We start from the raw sequence: 21,952 nt of genomic DNA, 5'->3' as shown, positions 1-21,952 counted from the left end.
GGAGGGAAGAAGGGAGGGAGGGGTGCGGGGAGGAGGAGGCTGCAGCAGCACAATGGCAACGAGGAGGGCAACGACACCGGCACCGCGCGTGTGTGCAGGGAGGGCGTGTAGGCTGTGTGCGTGCGCTAGCCAGGGTCCTTCCCGTGCGGAACAGCCTGCCTGCGGGGATGGACGCGCAGGGCGGGCGGGACCCGGCAGGAGGCGCGGCGGTGCCCGGGGCAGGGGCCGGGACACGGCAGGGCTGAGCCCGCGGGGGCGTGCGGAGTCGTGCCAAGGCAGGGGGGAGCCGCCGCCTCCGCGTAAAGATCACAGCCTGTCACGCTGCCACCGAAATGACATTTCGGGGACGGGTTTAAACGAAGCGACTCCCCGCTGCCAAGCCGCTCCCGTCGCAGGGACATCCGGCAGCCTGGGGGCGAGCCCTTTAGGGACGCTGCCCCCGGGCGGGTGACGGCCGGAGGAAAGCCTCTGCACAGCCGTGGAAGGCGGTGAGGTGCCTCTTCCCAGTCATTGTCTTTGTGACACGTTTACTAAAGCGGTCTCTGGCTAGGCGCAGGCAGCGAGAGCCACAGAATCCACGTCAAATTGCAGGGGAAACGCTGTTAAGGGTTGGTACAAGCAAAGCTGGCCCTTTATCCATACGAGCCCTGGTTTCTCTTTGGGGTCTTGATCACATAAAGTTGAGCTGCGCAAGTAGCTAATGGTGTAAGGCTGCTAATCTTTTCTTCTGTAAATAGTTAATTTCTTTTGTTCCAAAAGGGAGAAGATGGTGTGAACAGGTAATATAAGCAAAGCTTCAGCAGAATTGACTAGAAACCCTGGTGAGGTACCCCAGCAGAAAAAACGATGGTTTCGCTCATTATTTTCTTTAAAGTATACATTTAGAAACCTAATTGTTGAGACTTTTTTTTTTTTATCGGAGACACCATTTTACGCCAGCACAGCGGCAGGGGAGTATTTTTAGCGGTCTCCCCTCCCGGGCGGCTGCGGCGTTTCGGCGTTCCCCTCCATTGGGTGGAACACAGCGCCGGCGCGGCGCCCCCCGCCGCCGGGGAGCCCGGCCGGGGTGCGCGGCCCCAGCCCTGCCCGCCTCCCGCCGGGCCTGCGCGGCCGCGCCGGGCACTGCACCGCGCCGCGGGGCCGGCGGGATGGAGGCGCGCCGCGCTGCTTAAAGGATGCGGGCTCAGGCGGGGTAAGTCAGCAATCTGCTACGGATGCTGTTCTGCTGCAGTAATGTGGTCTCTAGGGGAACTAGGGCTCGATGCATGCTACGCTGCCTAGGCTTCCTCCAGCCCGTCGCCTCTCTGCTGCTCTTAAATGGAGGTTACAGCTGATCCATCAGCCACAGAGCTGCACGCATGCCCACCTTCTCAGCCTTCAGTGGTGGAAACTTATTAATTTCTGCCTTCGACTTCAGGCCCGTTGGTTTCCTGTCTGAAAGCATTATTACTTTTGTCCATGTGGCAAAATAATTAGCATACAGATGAGAAGGGATCCTGCCTCTGAGCCTCAGTCGCAGGAGAAGATGTGCAGTGGAAAGTTGATTGGATGAATGGAGAACAAATGGTGGGCGTTCAAAAGCATTAGGAGAGTTTTGTTGTCGTGGAGCAGGTTTGTCAGTTTTCTGGGTGAATCTCGTAAGATGGAAGGCAGGGTGGCTGGTGCTGAGACGACTGCTTGACAGACTGTGGCCTACTTGAAGGTGCACGTTTGGACTGCATGCATAGATAATTCCTTTGGACTACTTTGTTTTGCAATTCTGCGGCTTTCCCTTTCCTGTTCTTTCAAGGTAAATATGTCCTTTTATCACCGTTGTTGTTTGCAGGGCACTTTGCTGTTGTTGACAAAGTGATGGAAAGTTCAACTCTTTGGGCAGTTAACAAAGGAATAGCTTGCACTTCTTCCACCCCAGCTCCACAACACATACTCCTGTGCACAGAGCTGGAGGAGGCTGAGCAGCTCGGGCCCGATCCTGCTCTCCCTGAAGTCAACCGGGAGTTTGACATTGCTTCCAGTGAGAACAGGATCGAGCTCTCAGGGATTGTTGTTTTAATAATGACTGCTGGAAATGTCAGATTTCTGCTTCCTATTTTCTAGAACAATGTGGGCAGACCTGTAAAATTAGCAACTACTGTTTCAATGAAAGCCCTGCTGTGATTAGTTTTGATTGGTGTGGTATGCATTTTCTTGGTTGAAAGGGAAAAAATGCTTATTTAACACAAACTCGACAGTAATGCTAAAGCCCAAGTTGCAGATTGACAAATTGCTAGTGATTCTCTCAGCTCTATGTATCTCCGCTACATATGTGTCCTTATAAAGGCATCTTTTTTGAGAGAAGAAAAAAGAAAAAAACAAGCTATCTGTGAATTAGATATTTTTTTTGTCACATAATAATACTGAGTCAGACTGGAATCCCACTTCTCGAACATAGGATCCATTGATAGGCATTTCTTATATAATTCTGATGCTGTGTATAAAATATGGGGTACTTGAACATTTAGATATGTTTGCTTTTTTCTTCGTGTACTCATTTAGGAATATTTTTATTCAATTCTAATGATTCCTATCCTCCTTAAAAATGGTGATTTTCATTTTAACTGACCTAATTTTGAAACTGCATTTAAGGTTGTGGTTAAGTAGAAATTATTATCTGGTAATTGTCTTTACATAGTTCTTGTGACTATTGTAGAACAGTTTAATAGATTATTTGCTGTAATTTGAGTGGTGTGGGGGTTTTATTACCTTTAAGTATATTGCTGGGGAGAACAACAGCTACAGTTCCAAATGATGTTTAGTTTTTACCTTTCTCTCCCTTTTTTTTGTTTATTTTAATTGCTATTTCAGTTCCGTGTGATAGTTTATTTTCAAAAATTTCCAAACATATAAAAGTCTTTGTCCTGTCACTCTGCAAACAAAAAAGCCCCCCAAATATTGGAACAAACTGTTAACCCTTGCCGGTCAATTTGCAGGTACCCTATATGATTTATTAAGGTTGATTAAGTTTGGAATGATAAGATTAAACTTGGTTGCTGTAGTGTCGTCTGATGACTATGTATTTATACTTGTTTGCAATATGAGACATTTAAAAACAATTAAGATGGCAACACAACACTTTGAACATTAGAAATACAGAGTGATGCAAGACTATGTAAAAACCCAGGATCTTTCTAAGTAACTATATTTTTCTAAAAACTACATTGATTTATCAAGTGAAACAAAGAGAAGAGTAAATGATTACAATGAGTAAATGTAGAATTAGGTCTATTTTAATCTGATCTTAATAGCAGATTCAATTTTGTATGTATTTTACAGCTTGAACTTTCTGGAGAGTGAATGTTCTTCCTCCCTCTTCCCCCCCCCTTTCCTCCCCATTTTCACCAACAAGGGCAATAGTTAAATGCTAAACATTTGCAGTGGTTTCTTTGTTTTAGATTAAAATTCCCAGTTATATGCCCACATTTTCAAAAAGGGCATCAGTTTTATTGTAGTAGTTCTTGGTTCATAGTATGACTTTGTTGTTTTACTCTACAGTCTTGGATGTTACATATTATAAAATTGAGCAACTGTGTGTTTGGAGACAAAGACAATTAAGAAAGAAGAGGAGCTACTTCAATATAATCAGAGATATATGATTTCTCCAGATTTGTTAAGGACTGTTTTTGAGGTTTTCTGTTTTTGATGTTCTCTTCTATTTTATTTATTTTTTGTGTTGAGGAGATGAGTAAGATATGCAAAGGAATATTTTGATTATATACACATACATGCTACACATATGCGGCAGACTATTAGCAAGGCATATAAACTTTGCTATATGAAATGCAGAAAAGAAACTGTTTTGAAAACTGTTCTGTGCTGGTCAGGCTTTTATATGGACTCTAAAAGAATGAAAATATAATTCCCATGCATTAGCATTTCCATGGGAAATGAGCATGGGTGTTTCTACGTGCATTGCACAAGCATATTTATAAAACAAAGTTGTCTGTGTTAGAATAATTTCTTGATCAACTTTGAGAACAGTCATTGTTTTTTTGAGAGAGTCAGTGGTGGAAAAGTACTTTGATATTAAATAGGTATACAGCACTGTATATTCTCATGGAAATACTGAGTTTAATATCACTTTGTCTGAGCTTGATAAATGTTTGCATCATGTTGATCAACTTTTAGTAAAGATTTGAAGTTCCTGATAGTATAGTACCAGAAAACTTTATGGCTGTGGATTACTTACTGACCTTTTCTTTCTTGTAACAGAAATAATGAGAAATGCTAATAAGATTATCAATGGTGTTTTAAACAGAAGTGCAGCCAGATTTCTATGGAGTAAAAATGGGTGCAGACCAAATAGCATTGTCTTCTCCACATATCCTAGATTAAAAAGTCACAAGGAGAAAAAAATCAAAGCTTTTGTAGCTTGTTGACAAAGATTATCTCTTTAGAATCCTTCACAGTATTTTGCTTTGATTAGAATCACTCTGTCTATTTTAGCCATAGAGGAAAAAGCAGCAAAATGTAATGAAACTGAAATGAAGGGGAAACATCTTGTGTGGGGAGGGGGAGTTGAATGTGGAAACAGACAAAAATCACAATAGAATTTTTGATCCCTTAAAGGGATCATACTTCTAGTCATGAAAACAGTAAACATTATTATGAGATCGGATTTAAAATCTGATCTCGGATCAGATTTTCAGTGTGTATATACTAGTTCAGCATGTTTGCACTGAAGCTGCAGATGTGGAACACAGTCGCCAAGTAAGGAAGCTGGCCAGCTTGGTTGTGGAAATAACCAGGGCTGCAGGGTGCCCCAGAGAGAACCTTCAAATCAGGTCAGTATAGAACTGTCTGGTAGGTTGTAAACAATAGGAAATCAATGTTGTGTCTGCCAGTAGACCCTTTGGTTTGCTGAGACTCCCACCTGCCTAATGCATCTGGGCAGTTGGTTTCAGGAAACAGTTTCCTTCAGGATAAATTTTATGTTTCTTGAAGGTCTATCATAACCAAGTTGATTATAGTTCTGCACCAGGCAAACACATAAATGTCTGTAAGGTCACAGATTTCCAACCAAACCAGCATTGGGGTCTGTTATTCTATGAAGTATTAAAGGTCTGCATTTCTCATACCTTATGTCTTCATGGCATTTTTTATCAGGAAGTTGGTTAAAAAGGGCATGATATACAACAAATATATGTTCACTTGGTATGGCTTCAGATGGTACAGTCTGAATCTGGCAAGTGCCGTGTCTTGCTTGGTGCAGTAGTGAAGAGAATTAGGGCAAAGCAGCAATTTGAGAAAAAAAAAAATATAAGGGGTTTTAAAAAGGCTGCTGTTTTGTTTCTACTTTGCATGATCCTGCTGCTGTTTTGTTCCTACTTTGCATGATCCTGCTTCTGACCCCAAAGAAAAGAGAGCACTGAGCTTTGGAACACGTTTGTAATATCATTTTATAGAATGACAGGCCAAACATTTCTCATGTGGCTCCAGTAAAATCAAAAGGGAAAATCTCCTCACTCTCTCAAGACTTATTTTATTAATAATATTGTTTATAGGCAGAACATAATGGAGAGTATAGTTACCATTCAAAAAAGACTTAAACTGCTCACTGACTGGCTCATTTTTTCCAGGCTTTCTGGTGATGTCGTCTCCCTCATGTCCCATCCCCCCAAATAGAAATAGTGATACTATTGCAGATGTAATACTGCAATATTTATATTTCGTATCAACAGCTTGCTTATTTTTCCAAGGGAAATCCCCCTTTTTTCCTCCTGTCTCTAGCCAATACTGGAGGATATTACCAAGGGAATAAAATTTTTATGCCTAATTTTAGTGTTCCTCTGCCTAATGTAGTGTGAATAAGTACCATGTTACAGCATTTAACCTAGTCCATCTTTGTCACTTTCTGAACAGTTCGTCAATTCAAATAAAATAGTCAAAATGCAGAAAGAGAAGATCTCAAAAGATCTCCAAGGTTTGTTTTGAGGATAAACTCTTGGGAGTAGATGTTCTGGCATTTCTTCAGTGCTGCAGCAGGGCATTCTCTCACATAAGGAATACTATTGAAAGGGGTTTCCCAGGCCTCTTGTGATACTGTAAATCAGTGGCTCATCCTTTTATTTCACATCTCCTACTCCAGGACTGTTGAATTCAGTGTATTAGTTTTCAGCACTAGTGATTTATTCTAGTAATATTTTCAGAGATACTAGCAATTCCTCTGTTGTCCGAAGAGGAGAAGGCCATGTTTGAATACGAAACTATGTTTATAACATAGTTATAAACACATATTAGTTGTTTGCATACATCGTGGCTGTCATATCATATGAACAAATACTCAGGATTTTTTGGGGGATGTCCTGGGGTGACTTTATGATGCTTGTATCCCAAATCATCTGTTCTGTTTTTGCTGGATATTGAGTTCTGTACCTTTAAGACTGAATCAGAGAGTGAAGGGGTGGAGAGAAGATTGTGCATATTTAGGAAGAACTCATACTGCTATGTCATAGAAGATGATGAGGTTGACGACAGATACTTTCTTTGTATCTTTATAATACTCTTGGTATATATAACACAAATTATTATGAATTCTGAATTACGTTTCTGGAGTATCTTAGTTATGCTGCATAGTTTGAATTAAAAATCCAGAAAAACAGATTCCTTGGGCTGGGAGTTGACACTAAAAAGTAATGCTTGTGTTTTTTCAGCATGTGCAAGCACAAAGTCCGTTCCGGGTCTTGCTAGGAAACACCCAGAGTTTACACAGGTCAAGTTAAAATACCCTCACACATAGAAAAAGATGTCTGTTCCAGCAGTGGTAAGATGCCTGTACAGTTGATATGTAATATATTTACTAAGAGAAACAGATTAACTTCTCTTCAAGAATTTCACGATCTGCTGATCCTTTCGCTGTGATCATCCTGCACCCAATCTCAATCTCCAGTTTTCATCAAACTGCTATAACTTCCAGTGATGAATAAATGTTCTTCTCAACCTTTTAAAATACTCTGAATGTTTGGATCTACTTGATCTAAGGGCTTTACTATGTGTGGAGTTACTGGACCTCCATATTCCAAGAAAATAGCATACTTCAGTCCTCAGGGGTAGTGGGCACAGGCCAGGCTGCAGCAGTTTCACAAGAACCGAGGTGGTTTTTGGACATTGCAAGTGTGAGATGGAGAGGTTGTGATGAGAGGAATGAGTAACAATGTCACATCAGGGGAAAAGAATCAAACATTCAATTAAAAGGAAACTGCTGGTGGAAAAACTGAGGTTCTGTTAGCCAACATAGAGTGTCTGGATGCTAAGAAAAATTAGAATTCTGCAACCATTGGATGTATGACCTCAAAAAAGAGAAGAAAAATAACCCGAGAGGTGGATATGGACAACGAGCTTGTTAAGAAGGATTACACAGAGGAGTCCAGGAGATATACGTGGAGGGAAGTCAGGAGTACTTCATGAACCCAAGGACCAGCTGCAAAGTCAAAAAAGCTCAGGTAAGTTTATACGCTACTTCTGCTAGTTTGTCCTGTTTTTTTCCCCAGCTCTAGGAACTTGTTCTTTCTCTTCAGTTCTTTCGTCGCTCTCTTAGTGTCTGATTCCAAAGGGACAGGAAACAAAGAAAATTCCTTTCAAATATCCAGTTTATTTTAGCACTCCTGTATGCGCTGTCAATTATAAGTAAAAACAAAACCAAAAGATAAAATACACCACACCTAGTATTCATAAATGTGTGCTAAATATAGATAAATATATGTGGGCATGTAGAATTTCTGTGACTGAATACCATTTCTTTGCAAGCAGGGGCAAAAACAATGACAATGAAATTGACACCTTAGTATGCCATTAAAACAGATAGGAAACAACAAGACTGTTAAAAGTAGACTTGTAATTGTTTGCTAAAACTGCGTTTTCTGTGAATAAAATGTATATATGTAGTGGAACCTTCATACATACAGCCCCTTGCTTTCTGAGAGTAAGCCAAATTCAACTTTTTTTTTTGTTTTGTTTTTATTCCAGGAAACAGAGCCATTTTGAAGTTGGCTCAGAGAAGCTGCTCACTGAATTAAACAATAGCAGCTATCTATTTCCATTCATGGATTTTCAGGTTGATCTTTGCATGAACATCTGCTTTTATCTTCAGGACACTGTCAGCATTTTTCAGCAAGTATTCTTTAAATGTTGAGAGTGAGGAAGGCCTCTTTTACTTCTTCTTTTACAGTGTGCTAGTGCCTCACCTTTATCAGCTCTGGAGAAGTGCTCATAGCAGAAAGGCTGGTAAGGTGTCTGGGTGAACTCCAGCTGCTCTGAAGAACTTTTTCAGGGGTCTCTGCCCTTTCTGAACAGATCACTGTTCAGCCACTTACTGCCATGTTTCTGCAGCTGGTATCTGTGGTAGTCCACCCTCTGTATGCAAGGTCTTGAGAAGGTGCAAAATTCAAAGTAGCCATCAATGACAGACTGTCTGAACTGCACACTATGAGGCTGATCCATTTCAAATCTTATGAGGAAAAAAAAAGTGGGAAAACGATGGAGATTTTTATCTATAACCTGTCCAATCTAACAATGCCTTTTTTGTTTTGTTGTTGCTTATCAGTGACCTTCCCTGAGAAGAAGCAGATGATGTTTAGAAGAAAGAAAGTAAAGAGAAGGGTAGATATTTTCCATAGGTCTGTTTGGCCTTTGTGACACAACATGCTGGAGAAAAGGCACACTTGAATAGTTTACCTTGAAGACTGAGCATCCTGATGTAGCAAATGCAGGCCCTGCAAAGCAGTATGGGATAAAACACCCAGTCATTTCACTGCAATACTCACCGTGTTTCATAGACAGCTCTGTGAAGCAGGTCTCATCCCATATACCTTCTTCTTTTACCTCCTACCTGCCCAAGAGCCAGCACAGATTGCCACAGTGTTAATTCCAGCCAACTCCAGTGGAAAATAAGGGCATATGACAAGATTGCACATATGTTAATGACTCATGCACCCTGCACTTTTTATTTGTCATTCTATATGTTATTTGATATAGTTAATAAATTTTTATTTTGCAAAAACTGTGATGGATGTGGTCTGTTTGAAAAACTGATATGGAACATCCTTTTCCTTTGTCCATGCTTCTTACCAAATTCAGAAAAATGTGGTTAACTTGAAATTCAGGTTTTTTTAGCAGTCATAAATGCAGCTTACTCAAAGAGCAGAACAATCAGATTCAAAGCAGTACTGCCAATAACACATATCAGAGTATGCTTCTGAGGCTTCCAGGAATTGTATTCAGATTGACTCCTATAATTGGTCTTCTGTATTCAGAATCATAAGTATTTCTACTCTTAGTGAAAGCATCTTTCTTTTTGGTTTTAAAGGTGTTTTTAATTTACCAAATATACATAAGAAGCCACTGAGCAATACATGTATCTTAGTTTCCAGATGCTGAGTGAATCACTTCAGGAACTAGGAAAGAAAACATAGAGCAGCTTTTTGAGAATTACAGTTAATGATGTAGCTGGCTTTATAAATATTATGGTCTAGAAAACTGTCTTTGCATTGCAATATTGCAAAAGAATTCCTAAAAATATGAGCTCTAGATAGATTTCATAATTTAACAGAAGTTAGTGAACCACATCTTGTGGTTCAAGACTCAAAACTCTCACTTGTGTTTGTGTACTTGGAAGTTAAGGGAAGTGTGAATGGGATATCTTGCTAGCTAATTTGCTTGCTTTTGTACACTTTACAATTGTTACTTTACAAGAGTAACAATTACACCTTTATAGTTTTATTTACATATATATATATATATATGTAAATCAACACCTTTTTATAATACGTAAGATTTGTCAACACTAAGTTGTTAACCACAGCTAAACGGTTTGCAGGTTCCCAGAGCCACCATGCCACTAATTTCTTAGTGTATAAATGCTTCTGATTTTGCAGCATTTCCATTGAAAGGTTGATATAAGCTTGGTGCACAATTTAGAACTGGATTTGCAATGTCACATAAATTGCAATGTCATGCAGTGTCATGCAAAAGCTTTGCTTCTGCTACTGATGATACTAGATTTGCACCATGAGTCTTGGTGTGTTTAAATCAGTTGTGGAGTGCTCCTGCTTCATAGCAGATTTTATTTTCTGCCTCCATCTTCTACCTTTCCTCAATTTTGTATATTTTTTTAAAATCTGATAAAAGTGAAATGCTGAACATGCAGGGAAAACAGGTGCTAAAATATGAAATGACATAAAAATGCCACTGATTTGTTCCATATGTTTGTAATGGTACTACAGACTAAGAAAACATGGAAACATTAATATGGGGAAATGAAGGAAGAACCAGGGGCTCTCAAAACAAACCCACAAAAAAACCCAGGAATCCAGGGAAGTTGAGTTTAAACTCCTTAAAATTCCTTAAGCAACGTTCTGGGGTCCCACAATGCTAAGCATTTCCTTCCAGATTGTCTGCAAATTACATAAAATATCCTGAATTCCAAAATTCTCCTGTCTAATGGTGTCTTTTATTTGTATGGAGCTTCATGACTCCCTGTATAGAGTTCAAGGAACATATGGATGACACTCTTAGGCTTATGCTTTACTCTTGTGTAGTCCTGCAAGGAGTAGGGATTTGGACTCCATCCTTAAGAGTTCCTTCCAACTTGTAATCTTTGGCCTATGATTCAGACGGCTTGAGTTCTAGACATCCTTTATTCCCAAGAGCTGTTCAGTGGCACAGCTGCTTACTGGAAAATATTTCTGCTGTAAACTGGAGCTTAAAAGTTTGCTGTAGGAGAAATGGGACTTTTTCTTACTCATCTGTTTTATTTTGATGTAAGGATGCAAGTAAGTTGGGAGATTCCACCTGATGCTCATTTTTACTAGCCAATGAATGAATAGGAAACAAAAACTTAGGGCTAGAAGCTGAGAAGGCAAAATCAGTAGCTTTCTTGATATTTATTTGTTGATACGCATTCTGAATTTTCATATATGAGAATTACGGATTTCAGATCATAGCTGAATGTTTTTAAAGAAGAAATTTTTACCTCACTGTTAATTGTACCCCTTAGATGTCTAAAAAATGTTTCAGTGTTCAATCATACACTTAAATGTTATTTTTCTGCTGAAACATCAGAATATTAGAACGATGGTAACAGCAAAAAGAAATTGCCAGACATCTATATTAGTACAAAGAGACAATATATTTTCATGGCTGCATTTACAGAGCCAGTGGCCTAATCCTGTTCCACTGAAGCAATTGAGAATTTGTTGAAGGGAGGAAAGCATTCTGTGTTAATTTCAGCTGTTAAGTTACTTTTCCAGTATGGCTTTCAAAGCAACTCCTTTTAAGATAGAATTATAAATTGAATTCTTGATTCAAGAATCCTTTATCATTTTACCCAAAATTCTGAATACTAAATTTGATCTTGGCATTTATTACTCTAAATTGTCCCTTCATCAACCATTACCTTGGTTGTGGTAAGCATAAAAACAACATTCCCCAAGAGGTATCATACCCGTAACATAGGCCAAGAAGTATTTTTCTGTCCTCTCTGGAGGCATGTTGCTGCCCCTGTTTACAGGTAGCCTGTAACACTAATGATCAAAACAGTATCAAATTGAAAGGCATAGGATATCAGCATTAATCAACCTTTCTCTTTAATAACATATGTGTAATTGATACATTCACAATAATTTGTAATAAGATCCTAACTAGACAATAGTCTTTTAAATACAACCAGCCTCTTTTCCTTCATTTTCCTTGAAACTGTTTTGTTTGCCTTGAAGTATGCACGGGGACTTTACTCATAGAATTAAAAAAAAACCCAAACAACTGAATGAAAATGATAAATATACAATTTGCTGTAAGTACATAAACTTTTATATTCATCATACAAGTCAGTAGATAAGTTGGAATGCATTGCTGCAAATCTTGGGAACCAACTATGTTATATATTAATAATGCTGGAAACATTGTGAGGAATCTCATGCTTTAGAAGACAAGATTCTGATTCTGAAGTAGGACAATAATGGAAAAAATCATAATATTTCTCCTTTCAAATGAAATAGTTTGATTTTCTATTAGAAATTAGTTTTTTAGTACTTTCTTAATTTATGTTATGAAATGAACCATGATTAAGTTAAAAATTCTTTCCTTTAAATTGGAGGATCTGGTTTGACTCATATGACTTTACTATTGTTTGGTTTGCCAAAGATCTCATTTTAAATTAGTGAGAGTTAATACATTAGCCTCATATGACAAAAAAATTCTGGAGCTGAAATTTGAAGCATTTATGTGGTACTGTCTTATACAAGTTTGTTTACTCTAGTGGTACTGAGATCTGTGCATTCCTGAATTTTATGTAAGGGGCTTGTTTTTCCAAGCACTCATTAGGTACTGCTGAAAATCTCATGTCTCTGGTTAGAAGACACAGGAGGAAGGGGATTCTTTGAACATTTGACATCTGCATTTAGGTCTGTGTGGTTAAAAAGTTGTTTTCAACAAAAGAGCTGTAGCCACTTGAAGATCATTTACAGTTGTAGAGATTTCTACTTTGTCACTGTGTGGCAGAGATACAAAAAATAGATTTGGATACACCTCATTGCTTGTGTAACATTGTGCAACTTCTTCTATCTTGTGATATGCTTATCTGAATTACAATTAGCTTTGCATATAAATTAGCTGTAAACTGCTTTGCAGTACACCATTATCCTGATCCTTTTTCTTTTTTGTGCTTTTTTAGATCTTAAGAGAATTGTGTAATGGCTTGGGGTGGAAGGGACCTTAAAGACCGTCTAGCTCCAACCCTCTGCCATGGGCAGGGACACTATCCAGTAGACCAGGTTGCTCAAAACCCATCCAGCCTGACCTTGGATGCTTCCAGGGATTTGGAATCTACAGCTTCTCTGCACAACCTGTTCCAGGGCCTCACCACCCTCACAGTGAAGAATTTCTTCATCACATCTAATCTAAACCTACTCTTTTACAGTTTGAAGCCATTCCCCCTTTTCCTGTCCCTTGTAAGGAGTCCCTCTCCAGCTCTCTTGTAGGCTGTCTTCAGGTACTAGAGGGGGCTTTAAAGCAGAGCAACCCCATCTCTCTCAGCCTGTCTTCACAGAAGTTCTCCAACCCTCCAGTTGTCTCCATGGCCCTCACTGTGACTCGTGCCAATCACTCCCTGTCCTTCTTATGTTGGGGACCCCAGTGTGCAGTGGTCCAGGTGGGGGTCTCCTGAGAGTCATGTAGAGGGCAGAATCATCTCCCTTGGTATGCTGGTCCCGCTGCTTTTGATGCAGCCCAGCATGTGGTTGGCTTTTAGGCTGGAAGCGCACCATGCTGGCTCACGTCCAGCTTTCCATCCACCAGCAACCCCAAGCTTTTCACCTCAGATCTGCTCTCAATTCTTTATCTTCCCAGTCTCTATTTGTGCTTGGGATTGCCCCAACCCAAGTGCAGGACCTTGCACTTGGTCTTGTTGAACCTCACCTTAATCCTTTCCAGGTCCCTCTGGGTGGCATTCCTTCCCTCCAGCATGTTGACTGTGCCACACGGCTTGGTGGTGTTGGCAAACTTACTGAGGGTGCACTCGATCCCACCACCTGTGTCACCAATAAAGATGTTTGTCGATGCCAGTACCAGCTCCTGAGGAACATTCCTTATCACTGGTCTCTCCTTGGATATTGAGCTGTTGACTGCAACATTTTAAGTGTGACCATTCAGCTAATTTCTGTCACTGAGTGGTCCATTCATCAAGTCCATGTCTTTCCAGTTTAGAGATACGGATGTTGTGCAGGACACTGTCACAGGCTTTGCACAAGTCCAGGTAGATGACATGAGTTATTCTTCCTTCAACCACCTACATTGTCACTCCATCACAGAAGGCCACCAAATTTGTCAGGCATTATTTGCCTTCAATTAAGTGGTGTTGGCTGCCTCCAATCACCTAATTTTCCATGTGCCTTGGCATAGTTTCCAGGAGGGTGTTAGTTTAATCATTGCATCTCTTTTAATACAAAAGGCACTTAGCAAATTGACAGTGTGGCTTGAGAGCAGATCTGCAAATGTTAACACTAGCATTTTTAAGCCAGGCTATTCACTAATTTTAGTGACTTTTTATAAAAAACCCATTTCTTTGGGCCAACATAGAAAAGAAGGTGAGGAGACAAAATAAGAACAGGGTCTCCTTCATGGTGGTAAATAGCATGGTGTTCTTTTTCAAATCTATGACAGGCACTACTGCTTGGAAGGATTTCGGTTTGATGGTACCACCTGAGAAGTAATTTGAAAAACAGCAAACAGGAGTAAAGGTGTTAGATGAGTCTGTACTAGCCTTTGCCTGCTGAGCTGGGTGGAGGGGTGTGGTTCCTTTCTCATTCCATTTGGTGAGTTTCCTTTCGTCATCTCCTTGTTTGCCAATAAGCCAGTAAAAGTATGTCTCCATCAAAAAGGTCAGTATGGGTGTATGCAGTATACCTGAGCTGGTATTGATTCCTGACTTTGGGATGGAATAGCTGTAGAAGGTGCAAGGTGGATGGGATGATCCTCAGTTGGTTTTGTTTTGGGTTTTATTTTTGGTAAAAAAACTGGTATGAATCAGTAACGTGAAATTTTATGAGGCTGATAGACTTATAAAGATAAGCAATCCAGTTGGTTAAATAAACATAATTCATGTTTCCCTCCTGTTGTGTGTTTTGCAAATAGGCTTTTTTGAGAGCAGATTGATTATTAAGTGCCTGAGATAGCATGTTATGATCAAGTGACATGAAACATTTGTACCTGACATGCCTTAATGAAATGTTAAAGCTGTGAATGCTGATCTAAGAATTAAAGAAGTGTAGAGGTAACAGTGCTTAATTTGATGACAAAAATAAAATTATATTTGTGCTAGTCCTTGTAGTTAATGCTCATCCAAGAGCTCATTTTGCCCTAGAGACCATATTGTGTATAATTTATAGGTTTGTAGAAAAATCATATTGAAAAGGATATCTGAAGGTCCAGTACAAACTTCTTCTCAAAGGCATTACAGTTAGGATGTAGCCATAATAATGTCCAGAGTTCAGTCTACACAATGGCACGCTAATATTGTGGAGAGGCACGTGAGAGACTGTGAGAAAAGTTGTATTTAAAGTCAGGTTGTCTGACTCTGTTAAATATGATGATAGAGTGTGCCGCTGTATGAATATATAGATTTTTTAAAAATTCTTTTTATGAGTTCACCTGATATTGCCATGTACAAGTAATTTTATAAATATATAGGGTTTTTTTTTAATTTTTTTTTTTTTAATGAGTTCACCTGATATTGCCATGTACAAGTAATTTTATTTCTGGCAACTCCACATGTTGGTGGGAATAGAAACATCCCTAGAGCCAAGAGCTGACTCTTCTGTTGGATCAGGTGGTGAAAGGGAATCCACAACATCTGTGCAGGTCAGAAGGTGGGAGGAAAATGTGAGCTGAAGGCCATTGTATCTGGAAAATATATTTTAAAAATCCTCTACCTACTTCCTCTGTTCTGAAAAACCATTTGGGAGAGAAAATTCTGTTTTTAATAATGGAAACACATTTCTGTTGCAAGTTAGAAAAGATGCAGTAGGAATCAGTTAAACACCAATGGGGAGATACCATGGTTGGCCAAATAGGTCCTCCCATTTTAAGTTCAGATAAATTAAAGTCAGCAGCTTGAAAAGTCAAGAGAAGCTGGACAAAACGTACGGTCATGCACTTAATTGAACATAGCTTAGAAACAAGATGGAAGTGGGTCCTTTCAGTTTTTTTGGTTGCTTAATAAATCTCTATTTTGTATTAAGTAATACATTTCCTTTAACGTGAATATTGACACTGTGGAATAATGAAAGCCAGCAATTTTTGTGTTTCCACAACTCAGCATCTTGCTGCTATATTTCCTGCCTGTTTTTATGCTAGTCAATGTTGACCCTAAGCATTCTTGGATTTGTGGGTCAGAGATGATACTGAGATGCCTTGATACAAAAATAAAATGGAAAAAAACAAGAATCCATGTCTTTTTCTGTGCATAGGGCACAGGTAGGTTCATTTTGTTTTAGAAAGGCAACCTTGGACCACCTTGGACACCGTCAGGATATTAGGGATCAAACATCTCTCTTTGCAGTACTAGTGTAAATATAGTGTGTCCAGTGATTTTACTGGCTGTGTTGAAAGTATCTAACCACTGCTGCGAGAATAACTTGGAAAGGACTGCAGGCCTAGCAGAATGTCATGGGTGAACATAGAGTAGAGCTACAAATTTTAATTAAATATAAACCCCCTATAATTTATAGTTTAAATTAAAAGTCAAAATTTGGCAGGTTCTTTTAAAGAGAGACCTTCTTTCACTAAGAGCTCTACTTTTTAAGCAGGCTTTCAGGCACATCCCTAACCTTAAAATACTCTGAGGTTTGACATGATTTAGCAGTTTAAGGAATCATCACTCACCTTTAAGGTTTAGATCTTTTTTCACGTTGCACATGCCGTGACATCTATTTTGCAGAAAATAAGATTGTTCTCAACAATGTCAAGTGGAGAGAAAGATGGAGTCATAGGGGATAGTGAGATGTAGAATCACTTAAAGCTGTATTTTAAGGCTTTATGACTGACAAAGCAGATGTGCTTTTTCTGCAGGGACTGTATTTTTGTTCTGTGTCTTTGCAGCACTTAGCACAAGGTGTTCAGTTGCACAGTTTGGACCGATAGCAAGAATAACATATGCATGTTAGAAATCCTGTAGAGACAAGGCTGCTGTTTCACTCTGAGTCAAGGTCAGCTGTGGGTGAAGAACGTGGTGTCGACTTACTTGGCTAACTTGTGGGAAATGCAATTTTTACTGTGTCTCTCACGATGGATTTAAGAGTGAAACAGTTATGGGACAGTGTTTTAAAGGATACCACATACTCTTTGTGTTGTCCATCAGTAACTACATAGCCAAAACTGCTGGAGACTGGTTTGCATACAGTTAGAGATATGTACAGTTTTCTTGTATACTGATGCCATCCAGCTGTACTTTCCATCATCAGAGTCTTCAAGAGAAGGTCCAGCCCCTTAACCAGCTGTTGGTAAGGTAAAACACACTATTAGAATTGTAGGTGAGGCACAATTCCCATTTGCTCAAATGCAGGTATGTGAGTGATCCTGTGCAGGGGGTTGCTGAAGATAAGCTATTCCAGGACATCTTTTTGAAGTACCGCATTCCGTGTACTAAAGACTCGGTGTACTTTCATCATTCCAGACAATTTCAGCCATAATCATCTCTGATTTATGTAATGTGTGTGTGGATCTCTGTGGCAAGCTGAAAATTCAACAGAAGTGTTAGTTAATGATAAAATACCTGAATATATGATTTTTCTAAAAATATTTTTGAAATTAAAGTGTACCAATATGTCAGTCTCTGTAGTTGCAAGCTACAACTTGTTGCAGGTTGTTATTCATTCTTGGAATGAGTGACACTGTTTGTTTCTTATACCCTAGGAAAGACTATGTAGTTACTCAGTTTTGTAGATAAGTGGCAGGATAAAAAAGGTTTTATTTATAAAGCAGAAAAAACCTTCTAGTAATGAGGTAATACAATCTCATATATTTGATCTTTTTTTGGGACAGAAGTTAGCTAGGTGACCTTTTTCCGGTGGCCCTGTTTCCTGTGACTGTAGAGCTGCAAAAGAAAATGTGCGAAATAAAAAAGAAAAACAAAACAAAAGCCATTCAAAGATGTGAAAATAAAGGATTTGGGCTGTTGAATGAGGCTGATCCTGCCTTTCTGTGAACATGGATCAGGTGGAGACTAGCTAGCTGCTGCAGATACTGGTAATGATCGAGTCACAGCCCCCGTGGAATTTTTATGGCCAGGAATTTATCAAGGGGCAAAGTGAAAAAAGTCTTATCTCTCTCTGATTAACTTAAGCTTTGACTTGGGTCCATCTCTTAGGAAAGCAAATGCTTGAAAACTAAGGGAGTTTTGTGGGAGAAAACTGCAAGTCACAGTCTAATAAAAATATATGCAAATTTGTACAAATCTGGCAAAATTAGGTGCATCACAGTAGCTGTGATAATCTAGGACTATCATAATAGAAATTTTAGAGAGAAGGATAACCATCTTCGATTACTGGATTACTCTAGCTAGTATATTTGGTAAATAGACAAATCCTTAAAAACCAAAGCTCTTCTTTGATTCAGAATTGAAACAGTCTCTTTCACAAGGAAGCAGCTGTGATCCGAAAGCCTGAGAATTGTAAGCATGGTGCAATGGTCCCCCTGAGTCAATTGCCACGTGGTATTAGAGTTACTTACAGTCATTGGGATCTATTGGTAGTTTAATATTTGTATTTTGGTAGTGCTTAGGGCATCAGCCAATTTAGGACTTAGGAGGATGTTCCTCAAATATGGTAAGTAAAATCCTCTTTCCTAGTTTGCACTCAAGGGATGTAGGCTGAAACTGTGAGTCTTTGGGGATTCATCTTTAGGCAGGCCAGTCATTTTAATTGCAGCAACAGATGACAATTTTTTTATATCCAATATTTGCAATGGGTATTTAGATATTCAAAAGTGAAAGGTTTCTCAAGATCTGCATATGCTCGCAAGAGTGGCAAAGCTTCTTCCCTGCTGGCCTGTTTTGATTATTAATTGGGCCTCTGCTGTACATGTCCAAAGAGACTGGAAAACTCTTAAAGACTGATCCTTAATTCTTTATACCAGTATAGAAGGCAAATAGTTTGAAGTGATGAGGAGAAGCAGAAGCTAGGATGGTAGTTGACCCTTTTGAATATGTGAAAGAAAGAAGGATTTCTGCAACAGGCAGAAAGAGTTCAGACCAAGTGAAGTAAATGTTACCTGTGTCTAAACTCTGATAGCAGATCAGTGTGCCTGTTCACATTGGGGATTTAGCATAGCAGCCTGTTGGTGACTAGAACCTTTCTGCACAGGGTTGTTAAGCTCACTATAAGCAATTCTGTATAAAGATTGGGCCAACAGTGGCCTCAGACAACCAAATTGCTGCATCTGCATATGTAAATGCTGCATAATTTTTTGCCCCAGTTGTGCAATTTTTTTTTCATTTTGATGGTTTCAGGAGGCTGACTGTGATTTTAAGACTTCAGCTGTGCTGGGTAGCAGTGCAGGAAAAGGAAATCCATGCATTTTTATCCCACAGTAACAGGTATTTGTGTGCTCCTATATAAATATTTCAGACAATTTCATTAGAGAAGAGAAATGTTTGTATCTGACTGGTTGATACAAATGCTCTTCAGTGACTGGTTCCATCACTCAGACATGCAAACTGTGCCACCCAGAAAGCTCACCTCTGATTCTGGTGCTCTTCACCTGCTTCTGGCTTCAGAAATGTGGCAGGCATGGCCTGGACAGATACTCTAGGTAAAACTCTGAAAGTCACAGGCAGTTTTGCTAAAGCTACAGACATTTTTGCTATTGACTTTAATTTTACCAGGATTTCATCACCAGAGTCCAGCATATTTTGAACATTTTACTCATCAGTTGATGATGATTACTTTGAAAAGAACATGCTCACCAGTTCACATTAGGAACACTGGGCAAGTTCAGCTTCTGCATTGGTATCAGATCCAAAGAGTATTGAGCACAGTGGGAGGACTCCAATTGTCATCTATAAATTTGGGTAAGGAAAATGTAGAGGGCTTCCAAAAATTGTAGGAGTTAGAATGATGTTTACTTAATGGACCTAGAATGCTTATAGTATAGTAAATAAATTAACTTTTCAATGCTTTAATAATGCTCTGAGATACAGAAGAAAATATTTAATACACAAGACAAATGTACAGACTGTGTTAGACATTTTTCCTTGCATATGCTCTATTTCTTGTGTGTACTTTCTTCCATATCCTCTCTTGCCCATATTCTCCTCTTCCTTTCTTTTTCTGATGGTATTAAATTTCTCCATTTTACAGGGTGGCCTGAAGAAGTCTATAATTCATTGTGCCTCACCCTCTGGCCACTGGCTATTGGGAAGACTTCTGAAACCTATAGATCAGATCTTTCTCATACATGTGTTGGAAATACATTATTATTTTCCATGTATCTATTTTCTTATCTCAGAACTACCATTTGCAAAAATCAGTTGTGCTTCTGTTACGCAGTGATGTCTGTTGAAAAAGAGAGAAGATCTGAAGAAAAGACCACATGAAGCTATTAAAAAATTGGTCTTTTTGCCCTATAGAATGCAATAGCTGTTACTGGATAAGGATTGCAGGGCAAAATCTGGCCCTTCAAACTTGTGTGATTGACTTCCCATCAGCACTTTCTGCAGTGTGGGAGACAAACCAATCATCAGAATCAGCAGTGCGTTGTCCTGGGACCTCTTGGGGTTGGAGAATATTCCAGAACAGTGGTCAGGTTGTACTGTAGCTGAGAGTGATGATCACTCTGTCCCAGCCCACGCAAGGAGCATTTTGGCATCTGCTTCTGATGAAACCATTCACCTTCTCCCCTGCTGTGAGCAGAGGTGTTGCTGTGACAGATGCCTGAGGTCAGGGGGCACAGAAAACGTGAAAGAAAGGGCTCCAGAAGAGAAACTGGCTTTAAGCAGTGAATTACTTCTTTGGCTACCATAAAAAAAAAAAAAAAAAAAAAAAAAAAAAAAAAAAAAAAGGAAGCCCATACCAGCAAGCCCAAAGTTTTAGTACAACAGTAATGATAACTGTAATTGGAACAAATGTCTGCATTTTTGTGATTAATTAGTCATTAATTGCAGTGAACATTTTATAGGTCACAAATTGTTTAAAGCTAAATGCTCCTATTATGTGAAACAGGTATATCCAAGTCATATATCCTATCAATTTGCTTTATTGATTTTCACCATTAGTCAGTATTTTGAGAGGAAATGCACGTTAGTAGATGTGTCTTGGAAATGATTAGTGTTGGCTAGAACTAAGTATAGTGCAGGTGGGAGTGTGCAATCTCTCAGCCAGTACTGTTCATGCACTGTAGTGCTGGCAAGGCAGTTCCCCTAATATGCCACTGTTGAATAGCAGGTATAATTCTGCTGCAAGATGAGGAGGCCTTCTGTGACAGAGATAAAGCCAAGGACTATAAGTAATCTTTTTACATTCAGCTAGGCCTTTTATCCTAAACTGGGCAGGGACCAAATGCTTAGAGGTGAAGTACCAATCCATTTAAACACTGCACCACATAGAATTCAGAGCCTGCAAGAACATGTTCTTGCACCTCAGTATAAAGTCTGCTGTCCTCAGACATGCTGAACTCGAGCTTGATTTTTAAAAAAGTGCTAAGAGAGAGGTAATGGTCAGCTCTAGTAGCAAAGGGCAGCTCTGAATGCAAAGCAATTTTGTATCTGAAAGGAGTGCTAGTGATAGGACTACTTTGGGAAGTCCATAGTCCAAAACTTCACACAGACCTTTATTCTCAGAGAAATCTTCCCTTGAGTCTCAGGTAGAGTGGCAAGAACATAGTCCACAACAGCCTTCTTTGAATCAAGCTTTCTAGTATGTATCTGGGGATTCCTGTTCTTGTGTGTTTTGCACCAAAGGCCCAGTAAAGGCTATTAGACTTGGAAGGAGGCCACAATAGGCTCAATTAATATTTTATTCAGTATAATCCTGCATTGGGCGGAATTTGGCAGTCCTGTAGTGAGAGACTGCTGGCCTCAGTTGTCTTGCAAAGTCTCTTCCTGTCTCATTGGTTCCCTTCTTTCATTGTGTATAAAAGCTGTGTTTTTGTACTGTCTGATGGTGATAGAATGCCTTTAATTATCTCCAAGACTGTCACTCAGCCAAAGGGATTAATTCTTCATTCTTGTGGGATCTATGTGTAAAATCTATGCCTTGTTCATTGTTATCTCCCAGAAGTACCCATCTGATAACAGTAACTCAGAAAACAAGTTTCCCCATTTTCAAGGGGAAGAGGAAAGGTTATGGCTGATTAACCAAAGGATATGCCATCTCTGAGCTTTGTTTCTGGGAGTGCTCAAATCAAAGTGTAGATCTTCACCTGCATTCTT

At 39.5% G+C, this 21,952-nt stretch overlaps 1 protein-coding gene across 12 annotated transcripts in view; it reads left to right on the top strand.

The window, feature by feature from the left end:
- The first annotated feature begins 399 nt into the window (after window positions 1-399).
- The window catches only part of MYT1L (myelin transcription factor 1 like), a 300,153-nt gene continuing 278,600 nt past the window's right edge, over window positions 400-21,952 (top strand). For 10 of the 12 annotated variants that reach the window (XM_039715667.1, XM_039715669.1, XM_039715668.1 and 7 more), the window contains exon 1: window positions 1,096-1,192. The gene's annotated coding sequence lies outside the window, so the exon portion shown is untranslated. Of the gene's footprint in view, window positions 489-1,095; window positions 1,193-1,323; window positions 1,790-21,952 lie in introns of those variants that run through there. The other 2 variants (XM_039715661.1, XM_039715660.1) reach the window with 2 other exon arrangements.

This window comes from Passer montanus, unplaced genomic scaffold (genome assembly GCF_014805655.1).
Source record: "Passer montanus isolate IOZ18808 unplaced genomic scaffold, ASM1480565v1 scaffold34, whole genome shotgun sequence".
Classification (NCBI taxonomy): domain Eukaryota; kingdom Metazoa; phylum Chordata; class Aves; order Passeriformes; family Passeridae; genus Passer; species Passer montanus.
Note: the sequence above shows the minus strand (reverse complement) of the source record. Positions and strands in the feature narration are given on the sequence as shown.